The sequence below is a fragment of the Microcaecilia unicolor genome, chromosome 1 (assembly GCF_901765095.1).
Source record: "Microcaecilia unicolor chromosome 1, aMicUni1.1, whole genome shotgun sequence".
Lineage (NCBI taxonomy): Eukaryota > Metazoa > Chordata > Amphibia > Gymnophiona > Siphonopidae > Microcaecilia > Microcaecilia unicolor.
The window spans coordinates 14,797,786-14,820,462 of NC_044031.1; the positions used below are offsets into that span (position 1 = coordinate 14,797,786).

The window sequence follows — 22,677 nt, forward strand, 5'->3', positions numbered from 1 at the left end:
AAACTGTATATAACTGGGAGCAGAGGCAGCTTACGTTGGAACAGACAGAAGAAGGAGAGAGAGGACAGACAAAAGATGCAGGATCCAGAGAGAGCTGAAGAAGAGACTTAGTGCTGATGTTCTACTTTGTTTGCTGGCAAATAAAGAAGATTTCTCCCTCATTCTGGTGTGTGCTGTTTGACTTCTGAAGTACCACAGATTCTGCTAACAATAGTGGTAATTCCTGCATCAATTCCTGCAACAAGTTGATGACCTAACTTATGTTACAACTCATTTTATCACTAAGAAACCTCTATGCAATGCCATAATGCATTCCTCTGTACCATGTATATATGCACCTTAATGCAAAATCATTTATAAGTAATACCAAAATGTACTCTTCTACCATGTATGCATGCGCCTAAATGTAACACCATCTGAAATTCTGTACCGGAAATGGCGAGCGCCATCACGGCATAATGTAAGCAAATAGGTGGGAAAATGTGGGATACAAATGCTACAAATAAATAAATAAAACTGATGGGGAGGGGTTCATACTGGAGGCTGAGAATGCTGAGTTGGGAGACAGCTTAGGTGGAGTCAGTCCTGGAGCATAGAAGAGCCAGGTGTTTGTTGGGGGAATTCTCCACAAAACATAGGTAAAATTTGCACAGTTATAACCTCAAAACAAAGACATGAGGGAGGAAATATGTCAGGAGTCTGAATTTAATGCATTCTGAGCACCTTGTTTCTGTTTCAGATGCAGGAGGTAATATGTCAACAGAATGAATCCAGCTGCAATTTAATGTATTCTGAGCACCTCTCTGTGTCCCTAAGTGTGTTTCTGTTTTGTGTTTCAGATGCGGGTGACGTTTGAGGACATCACTGTCTCTTTCTCCCAGGAGGAGTGGGAATATTTAGATGAAGGGCAGAAGGAGCTTTACAGGGAGGTGATGAAGGAGAATTATGAGAGTCTGATGTATCTAGGTAAGGATTTCCTGTTTTACCCCCTGTTAAAATCCTTTCTTTGGCAGATTAAGCAGTGACTAGCAGTGGGTGAGTCTCAGTGGAGGAAACCCAAGTGACTGACAGAGTGTGTTATCTCACAATCACTCATTATGTAGAATGCAAGCAAGCGGGAATCAGCAAGACAACAGAGAAAGTCCAGTGGACCATGGATGAACCTGAGGGAGGATATGAAATGAGATTGAAGGGGGGCAGACTCAAGAAAAATGTCAGGAAGTATTTTTTCACAGAGAGAGTAGTGGATGCTTGGGATGCCCTCCCGCGGGAGGTGGTGGAAATGGAAACGGTAACGGAATTCAAACATGCGTGGGATAAGCACAAAGGAATCCTGTGCCGAAGGAATGGATCCTCAGGAGCTTAGTCGAGAGCGGGAGGCGGGGCTGGTGGTTGGGAGGCGGGGATAGTGCTGGGCAGACTTATACGGTCTGTGCCAGAGCCGGTGGTGGGAAGCGGGACTGGTGGTTGGGAGGCGGGGATAGTGCTGGGTAGACTTGTACGGTCTGTGCCAGAGCCGGTGGTTGGGAGGCGAGGATAGTGCTGGGCAGACTTATACAATCTGTGCCAGAGCCAGTGGTTGGGAGGCGGGGCTGGTGGTTGGGAGGCGGGGATAGTGCTGGGCAGACTTATACGGTCTGTGCCCTGAGAAGCACAGGTACAAATCAAAGTAGGGTATGCACAGAAAGTAGCAAATATGAGTTATCTTGTTGGGCAGACTGGATGGACCGTGCAGGTCTTTTTCTGCCGTCATCTACTATTACTACTACTACTACTACTATTTAGCATTTCTATAGCGCTACAAGGCGTACGCAGCGCTGCACAAACATAGAAGAAAGACAGTCCCTGCTCAAAGAGCTTACAATCTAATAGACAAAAAATAAATAAAGTAAGCAAATCAAATCAATTAATGTGAACGGGAAGGAAGAGAGGAGGGTAGGTGGAGGCGAGTGGTTACCAGTGGTTACGAGTCAAAAGCAATGTTAAAGAGGTGGGCTTTCAGTCTAGATTTAAAGGTGGCCAAGGAAGGGGCAAGACGTAGGGGCTCAGGAAGTTTATTCCAGGCGTAGGGTGCAGCGAGACAGAAGGCGTGAAGTCTGTAGTTGGCAGTAGTGGAGAAGGGAACAGATAAGAAGGATTTATCCATGGAGCGGAGTGCACGGGAAGGGGTGGAGAGATACTGGGGAGCAGCAGAGTGAGTACATTTATAGGTTAGTAGAAGAAGTTTGAACAGGATGCGAAAACGGATAGGGAGCCAGTGAAGGGTCTTGAGGAGAGGGGTAGTATGAGTAAAGCGACCCTGGCGGAAGACGAGACGGGCAGCAGAGTTTTGAACCGACTGGAGAAGGGAGAGGTGACTAAGTGGGAGGCCAGCAAGAAGCAGATTGCAGTAGTCTAAATGAGAGGTGACAAGGGTGTGGATGAGGGTTTTGGTAGAGTGCTCAGAAAGAAAGGGGTGGATTTTACAAATGTTGAAAGAAAGAAACGACAGGTCTTGGCAATCTGCTGGATATGAGCAGAGAAGGAGAGAGAAGAGTCAAAGATGACCCAAAGGTTTCGAGCTGAGGAGACAGGGAGAATGAGAGAGCCATCAACAGAAATAGAAAACGGGGGGAGCAGGGAGGTGGGTTTGGGGGGGAAAATGAGAAGCTCGGTTTTGGTCATATTTAATTTCAGGTGGCGTTGAGACATCCAGACAGCAATGTCAGACAAGCACGTTGAAACTTTGGTTTGGATGCAAGGTGAGATATCAGGGGTAGAAAGGTAGACTTGGGAGTCATCAGCATAGAGATGGTAGGAAAAGCCATGGGATGAGATTAATGAACCAAGGGAAGAAGTGTAGATAGAAAAGAGGAGGGGACCAAGAACAGAACCCTGAGGTACGCCGACAGGCAGAGGGATAGAAGTAGAAGAGGATCCACCAGAGTGAACACTAAAGGTGCGGAGGGAGAGGTAGGAAGAGAACCAGGAAAGGACAGAGCCCTGGAATCCAAGTGAGGACAGGGTATCGAGAAGTATGCTGTGATCGACAAACAGCGTAGAAAAACGTCTGAACAATAGGTTTTGAAATTACTGATTTAGATGTTTTTGTACAGGGGCATCAGCACCCACTTCTGGTTATAGTTCTCTTTATGCAGCCTAGGATCCTTCTGGCTATAGCCACCGCCTTGACACACTAATTTGTCACCTTTGGATCCTCAGATACTATCAGTGTATATTCCTTCCTATACTAGGCCTGTAATATGGCTCTGCTGGCCCTCAGTATTCCTTGTCAGCATATTTTGAGTTTCTTCCTTCAGCTGCATGTAAGCTACAGTGCTTTCTCAGGAAATGGAAAGCACATGTTACATGTCAAGGTGACACTTAGGAGGAACTGAGGCTATTGGCCCATATATGGCAGATACACATGGATATAACCTTGGTGGTGATGAGAGACTGAGGAATCTGCAGACTCCAAGATGTTCCAACGGAAATATGTGTTCAGAGAGGAAGGACACCAGGTGTTTCATACTACTTATTTGTTAGCTGGTTTTCCACGCTGTGATCACGCTTTATTGATAAGGAATTAGCCAATTGCCACAAAGTGTGCATGTGAACACAAGAGGAGAGGATGATACAATGTAGGAAATTGCCAAAGGGGAGCTGGTTGATATTGTGTATCTGGATTTTCAAAAGGCGTTTGACAAGGTACCTCATGAAAGGCTATAGAGGAAATTGGAGGGTCATGAGATAGGAGGAAAAGTCCTATTGTGGATTAAAAACTGGTTGAAGGATAGGAAACAGAGAGTGGGGTTAAATGGGCAGTATTCACAATGGAGAAGGGTAGTTAGTGGGGTTCCTCAGGGGTCTGTGCTAGGACCGCTGCTTTTTAATATATTTATAAATGATTTAGAGATGGGAGTAACTAGTGAGGTAATTAAATTTGCTGATGACACAAAGTTATTCAAAGTTGTTAACTCGCGACAGGATTGTGAAAAATTACAGAAGGACCTTACGAGACTGGGTGGCTAAATGGCAGATGACGTTTAATGTGAGCAAGTGCAAGGTGATGCATGTGGGAAAAAAGAACCCGAATTATAGGTACGTCATGCAAGGTTCCACGTTAGGAGTTACGGACCAAGAAAGAGATCTGGGTATCGTCGTCGATAATACACTGAAACCTTCTGCTCAGTGTGCTGCTGCGGCTCGGAAAGTGAATAGAATGTTGGGTATTATTAAGAAAGGTATGGAAAACAGGTGTGAGGATGTTATAATGCCGTTATATCACTCCATGGTGCGACCGCACCTTGAGTATTGTGTTCAGTTCTGGTCGCCGCATCTCAAGAAAGATATAGTGGAATTGGAAAAGGTGCAGCGAAGGGCGACTAAAATGATAGTGGGGTTGGGACGACTTCCCTATGAAGAAAGACTAAGGAGGCTAGGGCTTTTCAGCTTGGAGAAGAGACGGCTGAGGGGAGACATGATAGAGGTATATAAAATAATGAGTGGAGTGGAACAGGTGGATGTGAAACATCTGTCCACGCTTTCCAAAAATACTAGGACTAGGGGGCATGCGATGAAACTACAGCGTAGTAAATTTAAAACAAATCGGAGAAAATGTTTCTTCACCCAACGCGTAATTAAACTCTGGAATTCGTTGCCAGAGAACGTGTTGAAGGCAGTTAGCTTGGCAGAGTTTAAAAGGGGGTTAGACGGTTTCCTAAAGGACAAGTCCATAAACCGCTACTAAATGGACTTGGGAAAAATCCACAATTCCGGGAATAACATGTATAGAATGTTTGTACGTTTGGAAAGCTTGCCAGGTGCCCTTGGCCTGGATTGGCCGCTGTCGTGGACAGGATGCTGGGCTCGATGGACCCTTGGTCTTTTCCCAGTGTGGCATTACTTATGTACTTATTTATGTATACATATACAAAATAACAATATTACAGGAAAATCCATATATGATCCCGTTAGTTTAGGAGAAATCACTTGATTTTCACTGGTTGCGCCTACACCAAAGTCCGATTGTCTCTCATATTCCAGCCCCTAGGGCTGAAGTGTCCTCCTCCTAGGGGGAAGGGATTGAGAGTGACTGTTCTGTGCATATCAGCCTCTCACTGCCTAACACATACGTTTCCCTGATTAAAGTTGTGGTGCCATTTCTTCATTTTCCTCTTGTAGTTCTGGGGGGCTTTAATATTGCAATGGATTCTTCTGTGGATAGGAAGGGTGGAGGGAGCCTTCAATACTTATGAGTGATCAGCTGTGGTTGCTCATGAAACACCTGAAGCGTCTTGCACATTCATTTGTTCTCAAACTTTGTTTCCTTGGGTCTGAGATCGAGGCCTAATCGTCTGCTGCATAAGGCATTTGTTTTATGTGGAAAGAATATTTTGATGTGTTGGAGACAGGCTGCTTGGAGGAATGAACTTTTCAATCTAATGAAGTTTGAGAGACTGGATGTCAGGTTCTCAGGTTCAGAGCCCGCGGGGCTGGGCTCTGGAGCAAACGTGAGCCCTTGGGCTGCTGACGAGGAGCGACAGCAGCAGGCAAAACCCACCAACCAACGCTGGGCAAGCATACCGACACCGGCAGGGACTGCAGGCACCGCCCAGCGAGCCGGAACACATGGACTGGAACACTGGACTGGAATTCCCCGGACTGGAGGACACAGGACTGGAACCCCCCCGGACTGGAACACTGGACTGGAATCCCCCGGACTGGAGCACACCGGACTGGTCCACACAGCTTCACCTGCACTTAGCTACTAAGCCCCCCAGGAATTGAGCTCCTGGGTTCGAGTAGCCGGCAGGACTTACTGGATACCGGATGACACAGGGACCAGGACTGGAAACAGAAGTGCTCCTAAACCTAAACTGATCTACGTGCTCCCAAGCCCTAAACCAGCAGGAGTGTTCCTAACAGTAAACTGACAAAAGGACTCCCTAAGCCCTATACTAAACAGGAGCTCCTAAGCCCTAAACTAACAGAGCAGGGAACTAAACACAAAGCTAACACAGGTGCTACTAAGCACCAAGCTACAAGCAGAGCTCTACACTATCAAGCTAGACAGAAAACTAGCAAGCTACCTAAGCACTGCTCTAGCAAGCTAGATACAAAACTAACAAGGTGCTTCCTAAGCATTACTCTGGCAAGCAACCAGAAGAGCTCCTAGCACTAAAAGGGAAGACAGGGGAGCCACAAGGAAAAAGCAGGGAAGCAAACACATAAGCCAAAAGTGCTACTAAAGCACCAAACACCAACAGCAAAGACTGCAATGCTCCCAATAGCACAAACACCAGAAGTACTTCTAACAGCAAACTCTGCAGTGTTCCTAACAACACCAAACCCTGAAGTACTTCTATCAGCAACAGAGCTTCCAAAGCCCTACACACAGCAATGCTTCCAAAACCAAGAGGGAAAAGCAGGGGAACCAAAAGGGAAAAGCAGGAAAGCTAAACACACAGTCACCAGTGCACACTGCACTAACACTAACCTGGACCTTAGCAAAAGCAAGCAGGGAAACTAGACACAAAGTCAGAAGTGCACACTGCACCACCCTACCTAAAGCAAACACCACCGTTGCAAAGGCTCTGAAGGAAACAACACCACTTCCTTATCAAGGCCCTCCCTGATGATGTCACACTCCCTAGACCCAGGCAACAGCACACTGACCCAGAGAGCACACTGAAACCCATAGAGGCCCAACCCACACCAATGCAACACCGTGAAGCACTTGAAGCCAGTACACCCAAAAATAGTTAGAGCAACTCAGACTACACCCACAGCTGCAGTGAAGTGAGACAATTAGCCCCATGCTGGCAGCAGCCGGCACAGAGAAAGAGAGAGCTAGCTCAAACAGGACAGAAAAACAGAACAGAAGCCAGCTAAAAAGCTGACCCCCAGGCAAAAGGTAAGTTTGAGAGGGGTTCTGACCACGATCATAACACTGGACACTAGTCAGCGGTCGCTTAGAGCCCAGAAGTCTTTTCAACAAATTTGTCCCCAGTGCGGGATCGTTCTCGTAGCTACTTGCTGAACCTCTAATTTGAAGTACTACTACTACTATTTAGCATTTCTATAGCGCTACAAGGCGTACGCAGCACTGCACAAACATAGAAGAAAGACCGTCCCTGCTCAAAGAGGAGAGGAGGGTAGGTGGAGGCGAGTGTTTACAAGTCAAAAGCAATGTTAAAGAGGTGGGCTTTCAGTCTAGATTTAAAGGTGGCCAAGGATGGGGCAAGACGTAGGGGCTCAAGAAGTTTATTCCAGGCGTAGGGTGCAGCGAGACAGAAGGCGCGAAGTCTGGAGTTGGCAGTAGTGGAGAAGGGAACAGATAAGAAGGATTTATCCATGGAGCGGAGTGCACGGGAAGGGGTGTAGGGAAGGACGAGTGTGGAGAGATACTGGGGAGCAGCAGAGTGAGTACATTTATAGGTTAGTAGAAGAAGTTTGAACAGGATGTGAAAACGGATAGGGAGCTAGTGAAGCGACTTGAGGAGAGGGGTAGTATGAGTAAAGCGACCTTGGTAGAAGACGAGACGGGCAGCAGAGTTTTGAACCGATTGGAGAGGGGAGAGGTGACGTAAGTGGGAGGCCAGCAAGAAGCAGATTGCAGTAGTCTAAACGAGAGGTGACAAGGGTGTGGATGAGGGTTTTGGTAGAGTGCTCGGAAAGAAAGGGGCGGATTTTATGGATGTTGTAAAGAAAGAAACGGACTTTAGGGAAGGGAAGAGGGTGATAAGGTTTTGCTCTATTATTTGCGGATCAGACTGCCTTGGAGAAACAACATGTGCGGTCTGATCTCTTGCAGTGAATGTGTGGGGGGTGGGAAGAGGGTGGTGGGGGGATGAAACTTGAAAAATTACAGATATTATTGTTCTTGCCATCGTGATGTTCTAATAAAGAAAATATCAACTTGAATATGATCATATATTCTGTCTGCATCTCTGGTTGTTGTATTACTAAACTGGTTAAATTGTTCTACAATAATCTACAATGCTCTTTTATATATTTATTTTTTTTAAGATAAAGATGATCCCAGAAACAGTAATACAAAAACGTTTGATTGGAATCTCAGTGAGAAGCCTGAAGATGAGAAGATGTTCTCAGAAAGAGAGAAAGAGGAGACTCCTTCCTGTTTTGACTGGGGAGAAAAGAGAAAAAATCAAAATAAACAAAAACATTCAACAGGAACCTCAGCTCTGTGTGAAAACAGTACCAGTGATATAATACAGACAGGGGAAGGTTTTAGTAGGAAGAAAGAGCTAGTGCAACATGAAAATATTCATAAAACTAGAGTGTATACAAGTAAAGAATATGGGAAAAGCTTTCCCAATACAGAAAACATTACAAAATATCAGAGAAACAACACTGATGACAGATTACCTTCATATCCTGATTGCGACAAAAGCTTCAGTCAGGAAGAAAACTTCATAAGAAATGAAAAATTCAACCTAGGAGAGACACTAGTTTCCAGTACTGAATGTGATAAAAGCTTCAGTCAGGGAGATGCTTTCACTGATCACAATAAAACTCAAACTGGTGAGAAATTGGTCGCTTCTACTAAAGCGGACAAAGTCTTTTGCAGGAAAGCAAACTTCTTGCAAGACCAGAAACACAAGAGATTGTATACTTGTGCTGAGAGTGGTACAAGCTCTTGGAAAAGAAACCTCAAACTGCACCAGAAACTCCACACTGAAGTGAAACTATTTACATCCACTGAGTATGGTAAAAACTTAACTGAGAAAAGGCTCGATGACATCCAAACAATCCACACAGCTGTGAAACCATTTTTGTGTACTGAGTGTGGTCAGGGCTTCAGTGAGACACTCACAAAGGACCATAAAATCCTTTCAGGAAAGAAACCACTTATGTGCAGTGAGTGTGGTAGAAACTGTAGTAGGAAGATAAAATTGACCGTAGACCAGAGAATCCACTTAGGATTGAAGCCATTTACATGTTCTAAGTGTGATATATTCTTCACTGACAAGGAAACATTCACCATCCACCAGACAATCCATTCAGGAGGAAAGCCATTTCTATGCCCCGAGTGTGGTAAAAGCTTCAGGTTGAAAAAATACATGATAATGCACCAGAGAATCCACACAGGAGTGGAGCTATTTGCATGTTCTGAGTGTGGTAAAAGTTTCGCTCAGAAGGGAACACTCCAAAAACACTGGAGAATCCATACCGGAATGAAACCCTTTCACTGCACTGATTGTAATAAAAGCTTCAATGAGAAGGGAAACCTCACAAAACACCAGAGAATCCACACAGGAATGAAACCCTTTAACTGTAGTGAGTGTAATAAAAGCTTCAGTTGGAAGGGACACCTGACACAACACCAGAGAACCCACACAGGACTGAAACCCTTTCACTGCACTGATTGTAATAAAAGCTTCAGTCAGAACGGAAACCTCACAATACACCGGAGAATGCACATAGGAATGAAACCCTTTAACTGTAGTGAGTGTAATAAAAGCTTCAGTCTGAAGGGACACCTGACACAACACCAGAGAACCCACACAGGACTGAAACCCTTTCACTGCACTGATTGTAATAAAAGCTTCAGTCAGAACGGACACCTCACAATACACCGGAGAATGCATATAGGAATGAAACCCTTTAAGTGTAGTGAGTGTAATAAAAGTTTCAGTCGGAAGGGACACCTCACACAACACCAGAGAAGCCACACGGGAGTGAAACCATTTACATGTTCCAAGTGTGGTAAAAGCTTTGGTGAGAAGGGAACACTCAGAAGGCACCGGCGAATCCACACAGGACTAAAACCCTTTCACTGCACTGAGTGTAATAAAAGCTTCAGTCAGAAGGTAAACCTCACAATACACCAGAGAATCCACATAGGAATGAAACCTTTTAATTGTTCTGAGTGTAATAAAAGCTTCAGTAGGAAGGCAAACCTCACCGCACACCAGAGAATTCACACAGGAGTAAAACCATTTAACTGTACTGAGTGTAATAAAAGCTTCAGTCAGACGGCACACCTCAAAACACACCAGAGAATCCACACAGGAATGAAACCTTTTAATTGTTCTGAGTGTAATAAAAGCTTCAGTCAGAAGGCATACCTCAGAATACACCAGCGAATCCACACAGGAATCAAACCCTTTAACTGTACTGAGTGTAATAAAAGCTTCAGTCAGAAGGCAACCCTCAGAAAACACCAGAGAATCCACACAGGAATGAAACCTTTTAACTGTACTGAGTGTAATAAAAGCTTCAATCAGAAGGCACACCTCACAAGACACCAGAAACTCCACACTGGAATGAAACCCTTTAACTGTACTGAGTGTAATAAAAGCTTCAGTCAGAAGGCAACCCTCACAAGACACCAGAAACTCCACACTGGAATGAAACCCTTTAACTGTACTGAGTGTAATAAAAGCTTCAGTCAGAAGATAAGCCTCACAAAACACCAGAGAATCCACACATGAATGAAACCCTCTAACTGTACTGAGTGTAATAAAAGCTTCAGTGAGAAGGCAACCCTGAAAATACACCAGAGAATCCACACAGGAATTAAACCCTTTAACTGTACTGAGTGTTATAAAAGCTTCAGTCAGAAGGCACACCTCAGAATGCACTAGAGCATCCACACAGGAATGAAACTCTTTAACTGTACTGAGTGTAATAAAAGCTTCAGGCAGAAACCTCACAATACACTGGCGTCAGCCCAGAATCTGCCACTGATAGTGCTCTGAAGGGGAAAATCATGTTGAAAAGCATTAACACAGATCCAGATTATTCAATGTCACTGTGATCCCCAGGCAAGGATTATGGAGTGAGTAACACAGTCAGACAGACCCTGAGGTAAACTGTTTTGCCGAAACACAGTGCTGTGTTCGGTCTCTTGAAGAATAAAAGCTTTATTTTTCTCAGTCGTCCTGCTGTTATCCTTATGGAAGAGCCTTGCTGGTTACACTACTCTTTTCCTGTGTGACTTACATTGTAACAATAAAGTAACAATTTACAGAACAGTAACCAGTAATTTCTGTGTCTCACATTGTATATGTATGGTTACATTTTGTATGAAACAGTGGGGATGAACAGGAGGAGTAAACAATTGCAGCTGGTTTTGACCAACAGTGGCAGTAAAACTAGGAAAGAACCAATCCTTTAAGGTTTATATTATTGACAGAGAAAGCAAAATGTAATTATACTTATCTGATTGTCAAGTGCAGGGTAAAGAATCTGAAAATCGGTTAAAATAAAATTTTGATACTTTACACTAAGTTTTCTGATATTCTAACTCCTATTTTGAGACTTTACTGTGTTTTTGAACCATTTCATAAAGTTCAGGCAGTTAATTGAAAATTTATGCCGGGGTTTACTAAGCCACACTAGCACCCACTAGTCTGTTGGCAATGTCTCACGGAAGCCGCTAGCGTGGCATGGAGGGGCATAATCAAACGTGGCGCCCAAGTTTTCCTGGGGCTGTCCTCGCAGGACAGCTCCGTGAAGGCGGGGAAACCCGTATTATCGAAACAAGATGGGCGTCCATCTTTCGTTTCGATAATACGGTCTGGGACGCCCAAATCTCAACATTTAGGTTGACCTTAGAGATGGTTGTCGACGGTTTTTGGCGATAATGGAAACCGAGGACGCCCATCTCAAAAATGACCAAATCCAAGCCCTTTGGTTGTGGGAGGAGCCAGAATTCGTAGTGCACTGGTCCCCCTCACATGCCAGGACACCAACCGGGCACCCTATGGGGCACTGCAGTGGACTTCACAAATTGCTCCTAGGTACATAATTCCCTTACCATGTGTGCTGAGCCCCCAACCCCCCCCCAAAAAAAAACCCACTACCCCCAGCTGTACACTACCATAGCCTTAAGGGGTGAAGGGGGGCACCTACATGTGGGTACAATGGGTTTTGGGTGGGTTTCGGAAGGCTCACATTTACCACCACAAGTGTATCAGGTAGGGGGGATGGGCCTGGGTCCGCCTGCCTGAAGTGCACTGCACCCACTAAAAACTGCACCAGGGACCCGCATACTGTTGTGATGGAGCTGAGTATGACATTTGAGGCTGGCAAAAAAAAAAAATAGGTTTTTTTTAGCGTGGGAGGGGGTTGGTGACCACTGGGGGAGTAAGGGGAGGTCATCCCTGATTCCCTCCGGTGGTCATCTGGTCAGTTTGGGCACCTTTTTGAGGCTTGGTCGCAAGAAAAAATGGACCAAGTAAAGTTGGCCAAATGCTGATCAGGGACACCCTTCTTTTTTCCATTATCGGCCAAGGACGCCCATCTCTTCATCACGCCCCAGTTCCGCCTTTGCTACGGTGCCGACACGCCCCCGTGAACTTTGGTCGGCCCCGCGACGGAAAGTGGTTGAGGGCGCCCAAAATCGGCTTTCGATTATGCCGATATGGGCAACTTTAGGAGAAGGATGCCCACCTCCCAATTTGTGTTGGAAGATGGGCGCCCTTCTCTTTCGAAAATAAGCCTGCTAGTAAACTTAATTTTTTTCATAACATGTTATCTAAATAAAATATTAAGTTAAATCTATAACTCAGTTGACTATTATTACCGAATCATCTTATCCAGGTATCTGTACATAAAATGTATTCATTCTTGTATCCCACAGTTATCCAAAAACGAGTTTCAGTTCAATGTTGCTTTCATTCAGGGCTTTCTTTGAGGGGGTACTGAGTACTGGCACCTTTTCCATTGTCTGCTAAAATTGACCCATGGTCCCCAAGTTTTAAAGAAAGGCTGTACACATCAATTCTGCCTTGTCATAGATTCTGCGACTAGTTGCAGGGGGCCTGGCTATTGTGGGGTGGGTCCCTCAGTGATCACCCTACTCCTGAAGAGTGGCCTGGCATTTGAGTACCGGCACCTTTTTCGCTAGAAAAAACACACTGCTTACATTTAACAGTTGTTAGAGATTACATTGATTCATTTACATTTACAAGGTTGTATGATTCTGTGTTTTACAGTGGTTGGCAAGGTAACTGTTAGTGCATATGGAATAGTCATTGGGTTTCTTGAGAAGATATGCCTTAGTTCATTTCGTAAATGAAAAGATGCATTACAGTTAGAGGTTGTGCTGTGTATTGTTGTTCCAGGATGATTAGTGTATATTTTACTCATAGAATTTCCTGAAGAGGTAGGTCTTTAGGTCTTTTCTGAACTGGAGGTAGTTTATGATGTGACTATGGTTATCAATAGAAATCAAACAAAATAAAACATGGAAAAGAAAATAAGATGATACCTTTTTTATTGGACATAACTTAATACATGTCTTGATTAGCTTTCGAAGGTTGCCCTTCTTCGTCAGATCGGAAATAAGCAAATGTGCTAGCTGACAGTGTATATAAGTGAAAACATTCAAGCATTACTATGACAGTCTGACAGGGTGGGAGGATGGGGGTGGGTACGAGGTATGCATGGGGACATCAAAGCATATCATTGATATTCTAACAGGATGGGTGTGGGTAGGTGAGGGGTGGGGTGATCAACAGAGACATACAGCTTTATGGTTTATAATGGGCTAGGAACCCCAGATCCTTGTTAAGTCCTTTCTGTTGGGTGTTAAAAGATTCAATCATTCTGACTTCAAAGGTCTTACGTTCTTGTATGGTTTTAAAGTTACCTTTCACTTATATACACTGTCAGCTAGCACATTTGCTTATTTCCGATCTGAGGAAGAAGGGCAACCTTCGAAAGCTAATCAAGAAATGTATTAAGTTATGTCCAATAAAAAAGGTATCATCTTATTTTCTTTTCCATGTTTTATTTTGTTTGATTTCTATTGATAACCTTAAGAGTGGACTAACACGGCTACCACACTCCTCTACTTATGATGTGACTATGGGAATTGAGTTCCACCATTTTGAGTCCAGGTAGCTAAAACCCACAATGTAGGTGGACGTATATATCACATTTTGGCAGTTGGGCAGGTGAAGCAGTAGGAGAGGGGGGCCAGCAGGGAGGGCCTGGAACTCGGAGGAGGGAGGGGCCCTGAAACTCTGAGGAGTGTGAGGGGTGAGAGGAGGGGGGAATGCACCCGTTTCATTTGTGTGAGAAACAGGCCTTTTTTACTAGTTAAGCAATAAGCAATAAAGTGTAGATAATTGATATATTCCTAAGTGAAAAGGGGGTAGCAAAGATGGCCAACAGGTAAGGAGCTCCGTAACGAGCTCCTGAGGTCCCGAGGGAACAGACCTACTTGGGCCATCCTGGACCATTCTTGATTGGACCGGACCGGAGCTGATTCGGAGATGACTGGTGAAATATTAGCGGACCGAGAAAGCCTCGCTGAGCTCCAACGTGGGCGAATGACCCGAAGCTGATCGCGGCTGGCTGACTGCCTCGTGGCCACGACGCGTCCCCGACCGGACTGAAGCCCAGCTGTGCCGGGGTCGACCGACCTCACCGACTGACTGCCTTCGCGGGAGACCGCCACGAGGTTTGCTCGCCCTAGATCTGGGTTCGGAGTACTGCGGAGAGCCCTTGGAACCTCGTTATGCCCGAGAGGCATGAGACGCGGGGAGACGCTGGATCGAGACAGGAGAAAAGCATCGCGTAGTCGGCCATACGCCGGACCGCGAGCCTCCCAGGCAGACCGACACTACCAGGAGACCCACCCGGACACAGCCTTCCAACACGGGAGACCCACTCGAACACAGCTCAACATCGTCCATGCTGAGGACCCACACGGGAGCGGCCTGTCCGCACGGTGGAGCCTGAGGCGCTGAGACCCAGGATCTGGACAGACTGGCGTGAAGAACTGGGGCGGAACGTGCCCGTCGCTAGTGTGTACCAGACTGGGTGAGTAAACTCTCCCACCAGTACCAACCCCACACCCTCGAACCGGAGACCCAATGAGAGCTGTTGCTGTAAGGCTGCCTGTGGTTTTGGCTTTGGCTTTGCTTTTTTTGCTTGCTTTGTTTTGAGTGCACTGGAGATGACGGCTACGCGGAGCAGTGGAAATAGAAAGGACCCGAATTGCCTTCCTGCTACAACGAACTAGATAGACTCACTTCCACTACAGTCTATTAAATCCCCTTGCAACAGCTCATAGGATTGCATGCTCTGTTTCTGAATGACGGTTGCTTAGGGTAGTAGAAACAGAGATAAACCAAGCAGGCTTCCTGCTTACAACGAACTATATAGACTCACTTTCACTCATGTCTATTAAACCTCCATGCAGCAGCTCTATGTAATTTCAAAGCTTACTGTATGTATGTCTGAACCATGCTTGGACGAGAATTGCACTATGAACTATAGACTCAATCCATGCCATATTCGTTTGATCGCTCTATAAGCACTAGATGCACTATAGTAATCTGAATTGTACCATAGACGAGAACTACATCACGGACTATAAGTGAGATTCTTATCATATATGTTTAAATGTTGATAATGCTTAATGTTAAACCGCTTGAAGTTAAGACTGCTTAAAGTGGATACTGCTTGAAATTACATTTACTCACTACTTAATTGTTCACACTGCTTGATGTTGACACTGCCTAAGGCTGACACTGCTTGATGTTCATACAAAATTTCATTCACTAATACCCTCAAGCACAACCAAGCACCACGAACCATAGCCAACATGAACACCAACAAATTACTCGTGATAATTTACTTCCTCCCCCTAATTACCACGCAAGGACTACTCCCAACTTAAACAACAATCTATCCCACAATACACAAACCCTACAGACAACCCATTTACAACTCACCAGACCAAAAGAACAACAACCAACTAAAAGTAAAAACAAATACATACGGAAATAACCAACAGAAAGGGAATAAAGGAAACAACAAAACCAGATACCAAGAAAACAGGCAACTAATAATAATCAACACATCTACGCCTCAAACCGAACCTTACCATTCAATCCAACTGGGGTACGTAAACACCAGATCAGTAGTAGTAAATATACTGGATCACTACAGACAATCTTGACCTCCTATTCATCACTGAAACCTGGATCCACGACCTTAAAGACCCCATAATCTTAGATTTATGCCCACCAGGATACAAAATTACCCACTGGACAAGAAACGGAAAAAGAGGAGGTGGAATAGCCATAATATACAAATCCGAGTTCACCATCACAACCACAGCTGAATCCATTCTACCACAACTCGAAATTGCCTCGGTAAGAATCAATCACCCAAACTTGCAGGAACACCTTAACGCAATCCTACTCTACAGACCGCCAGGCAATTGGCAAGATTCCCAAACACATTTTATGAACTTCATCTCGAACACTTGTGTCTCTACCTCAAACCTTATCATAATAGGAGACATCAACCTGCACCATGAAGATCTTACCTTAACAAGCACCCAAGAATGCAAAGAGTTCCTACAACTATGGGATCTTCACGTACCAAATGCACAACCAACTCACATTAAAGGACACACACTAGACATTATTACACACAAATTCAATCCAGACTCAAACCTTCTACTAACAGATACAAGATGGATACCCACATCGTGGTCAGACCACTATAAAGCATACATCTCCCTCCAATGGCGAACGAAAGACACAATTAATAAACAAGAACGAAAAACCTACACCACGAGAGGAAAAATAGATCTAGCAACAGATCTACCATAATGGATGGACAATAAAGGCAAACACAAACCAATTCCTCCTAGAATGGGACGATAGATGCAGAACAATATTAGACAACATTGCCCCAATTCAAACCAGAACCTCACATAGGAAGAACTCAACACCATGGTTCAATGAAGAACTGAAAAAACTTAAAACACAAGTTAGAAGGTTAGAACGTATGTGGAATAAAAAGAAAGACGACCCCACACTTAACGCCTGGAAACAACTTCAAAGAAAATATAAATATACCATAAGACAAACTAAAAGATTATTTTATAAAACTGAAATTGGACCAAGCTACAAAGACACACACAAACTCTTCCAACTCGTGAATAAACTACTAGATATCACACCAATCACAACCAACAGCAAAGATACACCAGGAGCAGACAATCTCGCGAAATACTTTAGTGAGAAAATCGTACAATTGTGACTTAAAATACCAGTTAGTACCACCGATTACGCCGCACTCCTTGACTGTCTAGATCCAGACCCTGGTGTATACCCAGCAGACAGAACCTGGACCAACTTCGAGATATTATCGGAGGATCTTATCTCCCAAACGCTCAAAAGATTTGCCAAATCTCATTGCAAATTAGACATATGCCCAAACAACCTTATGACATCTGCCCCTCAACAATTTATAACAGACCTCACGAATCACGTCAACTATATGTTACAAAATGGACTCTTCCCGAAGGAGAAAGGAAACATTCTACTCACCCCTATACCCAAAGACGCAAAGAAGAGTGCCAGTGAACTAACCAACTACAGGCTAGTAGCATCCATTCCCTTAATAACCAAACTAACGGAAGGAATGGTAACCAAACAACTCACAAACTATTTAAACAAATTCTCAATATGACTCCCAGTCAGGATTCCGGTCTAACCACAGTACGGAAACGGTACTAGACACTCTCATGAGTAAATTTAAACAAATGATTGCAACTGGCAAGAACATACTACTTCTACCATTTGATATGTCTAGCGCCTTCGACATGGTTGATCATGGAATACTACTACATATCCTCGAGTACTTCTGAATTGGAGGCAACGTTCTCAATTGGTTCAAGGGGTTCCTAACCATACGATCATACCAAGTGACATCTAATTCGACTACATCAGCTACATGGATACCTGAATGCGGAGTTCCATAAGGATCCCCCCTCTCACCGACCCTATTCAACTTTAATGATGATACCCTTGGCGAAACTACTATCAAACCAAAACCTAAACCCATACATATACGCAGATGACGTAACAATCTACATCCCATTTAAACAAGATTTAAAGGAAATTTCCAATGACATCAACCAAAGCCTACATATCATGCACACATGGGCAGACGCATTCCAGCTGAAACTCAATGCAGAAAAAACCCAATGCCTAATACTCACCTCGCAACATAACACGAACAAATTCACCACCATTAACACACCAAAACTGAATCTTCCAATTTCGGACACCCTAAAAATTCTTGGAGTTTCCATTGATCGACACCTAACACTGGTGGAAATTAAAAAGAGTAAGACCTTTCTTCCTTAGGACCGTCTTCCGCAACCTGGTACAATCAATGGTACTCAGTCATCTAGATTACTGCAATGCACTCTATGCTGGCTGCAAAGAGCAAATAATTTAAAAACTTCAGACAGCTCAGAACACTGCAGCTAGACTCATATTCAGTAAAACAAAATATGAAAGTGCTAAACCCTTGTGAGAAAAGCTACACTGGCTCCCACTCAAAGAACGCATCACGTTCAAAATATGCACCCTAGTTCACAAAATTATTCACAGAGACGCCCCAGCCTACATGTCAGACCTGATAGACTTACCACCCAGGAATGCTAAAAAATCATCCCGCACATTCCTTAATCTTCACTTCCCCAACTGTAAAGGTCTAAAATTCAAACTAACGCATGCGCCAACCTTTTTCTACCTGAGCACACAATTCTGGAACGCGCTGCCGCGCAACTTAAAAACGATCTGTGAACTAACTAACTTCCGCAAACTACTGAAGACCCATCTCTTTAATAAGGCATACCACAAAGATCAACAAATATGAACTCCTATACATATATCCAGAACTGCCTTACAATATTTGCTTCTTAAACTACAATTATGTTTTATCATTATCATGTTACCCAAGATCCTTCTGTTATACTAAATGTATATTTTCTTATATATTTCCACTATTCATAATGTATGTAAGCCACATTGAGCCTGCAAAGAGGTGGGAAAATGTGGGATACAAATGCAAGAAACAAACAAATAAATAAATAAATATATGAGATAGTTGAGAAATTAAGAATGAAATAATATCAAACACTTAGCAGTATTATGGTTCAGATCCAGCACATGGAATGCTTCAAAGTAGTCTATTTCCCTATCTGGAGAGAGGGTACCAAAATAAAAAAAAATGAACCTTTGTTCCTTCCTGAAGAACAGATCTTCCAAGGAGCCTTCTCTCCATGATCTCTTTCCCAGCACCAGAGAGGCGGCCGAGGTACAGGGAAGAAGCCGGTAAACTCAGGGAAGGGGGTTGAGGAAGGGGGAGAAACCAGACTGCAGCCGGTGTAGGGGGTGGAAAGGAGCAATATCGCTCCATAAAAAGTGCCACCTGAGGTCCCAGCCTCAGTTGGCCTAATGGTAGGGCTGCCACTGTTGTTCATGTAGATGTGTTTAACACCTTCACCTTACTGGAAACATTGTCTAATCACAACCTTTCATGCCTTTCTAAGATAGTAGGACATGTCGTCCTGAAGCATCGTACCACCTTTATTGACTATACCCATGTCCGGTGGGAACTGACCTAGAACCCTTTGTGGACCTTCTTACTACCTTTACTGACCATACCCATGTCCTTCATCCCAAGCAGACTGACTTTTATAGATGATGTAATATTAAAATTGACCTTATCGGTGTGCTGAATATCATTTAGGTTACCTTGGACAGTCACCAGTCTGTCTTCTTGTTTCTCTCGGTCTCTCTGCCGTCTGTGATCGCATTTATCCAGTCTCATGGCAGGAAGATATTTCCATGTGTAAACAGAGTTAAAACAATTAAATTGATACCTGGAGGGGCTTTGCAGGTGGTCCAGGTCTCTTCCAACCCATTTCCTGGGTCTGGGGTTGATCCAGAGTTGCCATGGAGGTACTGCCCTATTTTGGGTTATTTTTGCCCATTTTAGTTTTTGGTTTTGTTTTTTTAATTTGTTGGAGACCATTTTTAGGGTCCAGGACATTCCTGACCCATTTTGGGTCGTTTCTGGGCTGATCCCTGGTGGCTAGTGACTGCAGGCAGGTCCAGGACAGGAGCTGGTAAAAGTTCCGACCAGCCATCAGGGCTGGCTGGCCGCATGTGAGGGGAAGGCAGGTAGCTTAAGCAGGAAAATTTCCGATTTCAGGCCTAGCCTGCCGAGTGGAGCACTACTGAGCATGTGCAAATTTTTACATGCTCAGAATGGCTCCGGGTAACATAGTAACATAGTAGATGACGGCAGAAAAAGACCTGCACGGTCCATTCAGACTGCCCAACAAGATAAACTCATACAGTGGGGGAAATAAGTATTTGATCCCTTGCTGATTTTGTAAGTTTGCCCACTGACAAAGACATGAGCAGCCCATAATTGAAGGGTAGGTTATTGGTAACAGTGAGAGATAGCACATCACAAATTAAATCCGGAAAATCACATTGTGGAAAGTATATGAATTTATTTGCATTCTGCAGAGGGAAATAAGTATTTGATCCCCCACCAACCAGTAAGAGATCTGGCCCCTACAGACCAGGTAGATGCTCCAAATCAACTCGTTACCTGCATGACAGACAGCTGTCGGCAATGGTCACCTGTATGAAAGACACCTGTCCACAGACTCAGTGAATCAGTCAGACTCTAACCTCTACAAAATGGCCAAGAGCAAGGAGCTGTCTAAGGATGTCAGGGACAAGATCATACACCTGCACAAGGCTGGAATGGGCTACAAAACCATCAGTAAGACGCTGGGCGAGAAGGAGACAACTGTTGGTGCCATAGTAAGAAAATGGAAGAAGTACAAAATGACTGTCAATCGACAAAGATCTGGGGCTCCACGCAAAATCTCACCTCGTGGGGTATCCTTGATCATGAGGAAGGTTAGAAATCAGCCTACAACTACAAGGGGGGAACTTGTCAATGATCTCAAGGCAGCTGGGACCACTGTCACCACGAAAACCATTGGTAACACATTACGACATAACGGATTGCAATCCTGCAGTGCCCGCAAGGTCCCCCTGCTCCGGAAGGCACATGTGACGGCCCGTCTGAAGTTTGCCAGTGAACACCTGGATGATGCCGAGAGTGATTGGGAGAAGGTGCTGTGGTCAGATGAGACAAAAATTGAGCTCTTTGGCATGAACTCAACTCGCCGTGTTTGGAGGAAGAGAAATGCTGCCTATGACCCAAAGAACACCGTCCCCACTGTCAAGCATGGAGGTGGAAATGTTATGTTTTGGGGGTGTTTCTCTGCTAAGGGCACAGGACTACTTCACCGCATCAATGGGAGAATGGATGGGGCCATGTACCGTACAATTCTGAGTGACAACCTCCTTCCCTCCGCCAGGGCCTTAAAAATGGGTCGTGGCTGGGTCTTCCAGCACGACAATGACCCAAAACATACAGCCAAGGCAACAAAGGAGTGGCTCAGGAAGAAGCACATTAGGGTCATGGAGTGGCCTAGCCAGTCACCAGACCTTAATCCCATTGAAAACTTATGGAGGGAGCTGAAGCTGCGAGTTGCCAAGCGACAGCCCAGAACTCTTAATGATTTAGAGATGATCTGCAAAGAGGAGTGGACCAAAATTCCTCCTGACATGTGTGCAAACCTCATCATCAACTACAGAAGACGTCTGACCGCTGTGCTTGCCAACAAGGGTTTTGCCACCAAGTATTAGGTCTTGTTTGCCAGAGGGATTAAATACTTATTTCCCTCTGCAGAATGCAAATAAATTCATATACTTTCCACAATGTGATTTTCCGGATTTAATTTGTGATGTGCTATCTCTCACTGTTACCAATAACCTACCCTTCAATTATGGGCTGCTCATGTCTTTGTCAGTGGGCAAACTTACAAAATCAGCAAGGGATCAAATACTTATTTCCCCCACTGTATGTGCTACTTTTTGTGTATACCTTACCTTGATTTCTATCTGCCATTTTCAGGGCACAGACCATGTAAGTCTGCCCAGCACTGTCCCCGCCTCCCAACCACCAGCCCCGCCTCCCACCACCGGCTCTGCCTCCCAATCTCGACTAAGCTTCTGGGGATCCCTTCCTTCTGAGCAGGATTCCTTTATGTTTATCCCACGCATGTTTGAATTCCATTACCGTTTTCCTGTCCACCACCTCCCGCGGGAGGGCATTCCAAGCATCCACCACTCTCTCCGTGAAAAAATACTTCCTGACAGGTAGGCTCGAAAATGAAGCTTGGGCCTCGATTTTTGACCTGCCCGATTTTAGTTCCAGGGAATTCGTGGTTTTTTTTGGACGTTTTTTTAACGGAGCTCCGACAGCGTTTTTAGCCCATTTTGGAAAGTGGAGGTGGTGGTCATCATGTAAGGGGTCTCAGGTAAGAAGCCCTTTGGGTTTGGATTGTTTTAATTTTAAATAGTAATTTTTAGCACATGTTGGCCAGGACCCCAGGGAAAAATTATTTAAAAATTATTTTTGTTGTTAGGGGTATCCAGGGGTCTTATTTAGGTAGGGTTACCATATGGCTCCAGAAAAAGGAGGACGGATTGAGCCAGCCGGGTTTTACTTCCATTGCTTTCAATGGAAAGCAATTGCGCCAGCCGGGTTTTACTTCCATTGCTTTCAATGGAAAGCAATGGAAGTAAAACCCGGCTGGCTCAATCCGTCCTCCTTTTTCTGGAGCCATATGGTAACCCTATATTTAGGTGAACTATGGGGGTCAGATCCAAAGGAAAGTTAATTTGGGGCTGATTTATGGAAGAACACAGTTTTAAGGGGCTGCGCATATCTGGGCTCGCGTTTTAAAATTATTTTAGTTTTTTATTTATTTATATTTATGATTTTCAAAAAATAAATGACAAGTTTCAA

General features: G+C 44.4%; 1 protein-coding gene and 1 pseudogene across 1 annotated transcript in view; both read left to right on the forward strand.

The window, feature by feature from the left end:
• The window catches only part of LOC115477517, an 881,049-nt gene that overhangs the window by 119,799 nt on the left and 738,573 nt on the right, over positions 1-22,677 (forward strand).
• Positions 933-10,938, forward strand: LOC115459987 (annotated as a pseudogene).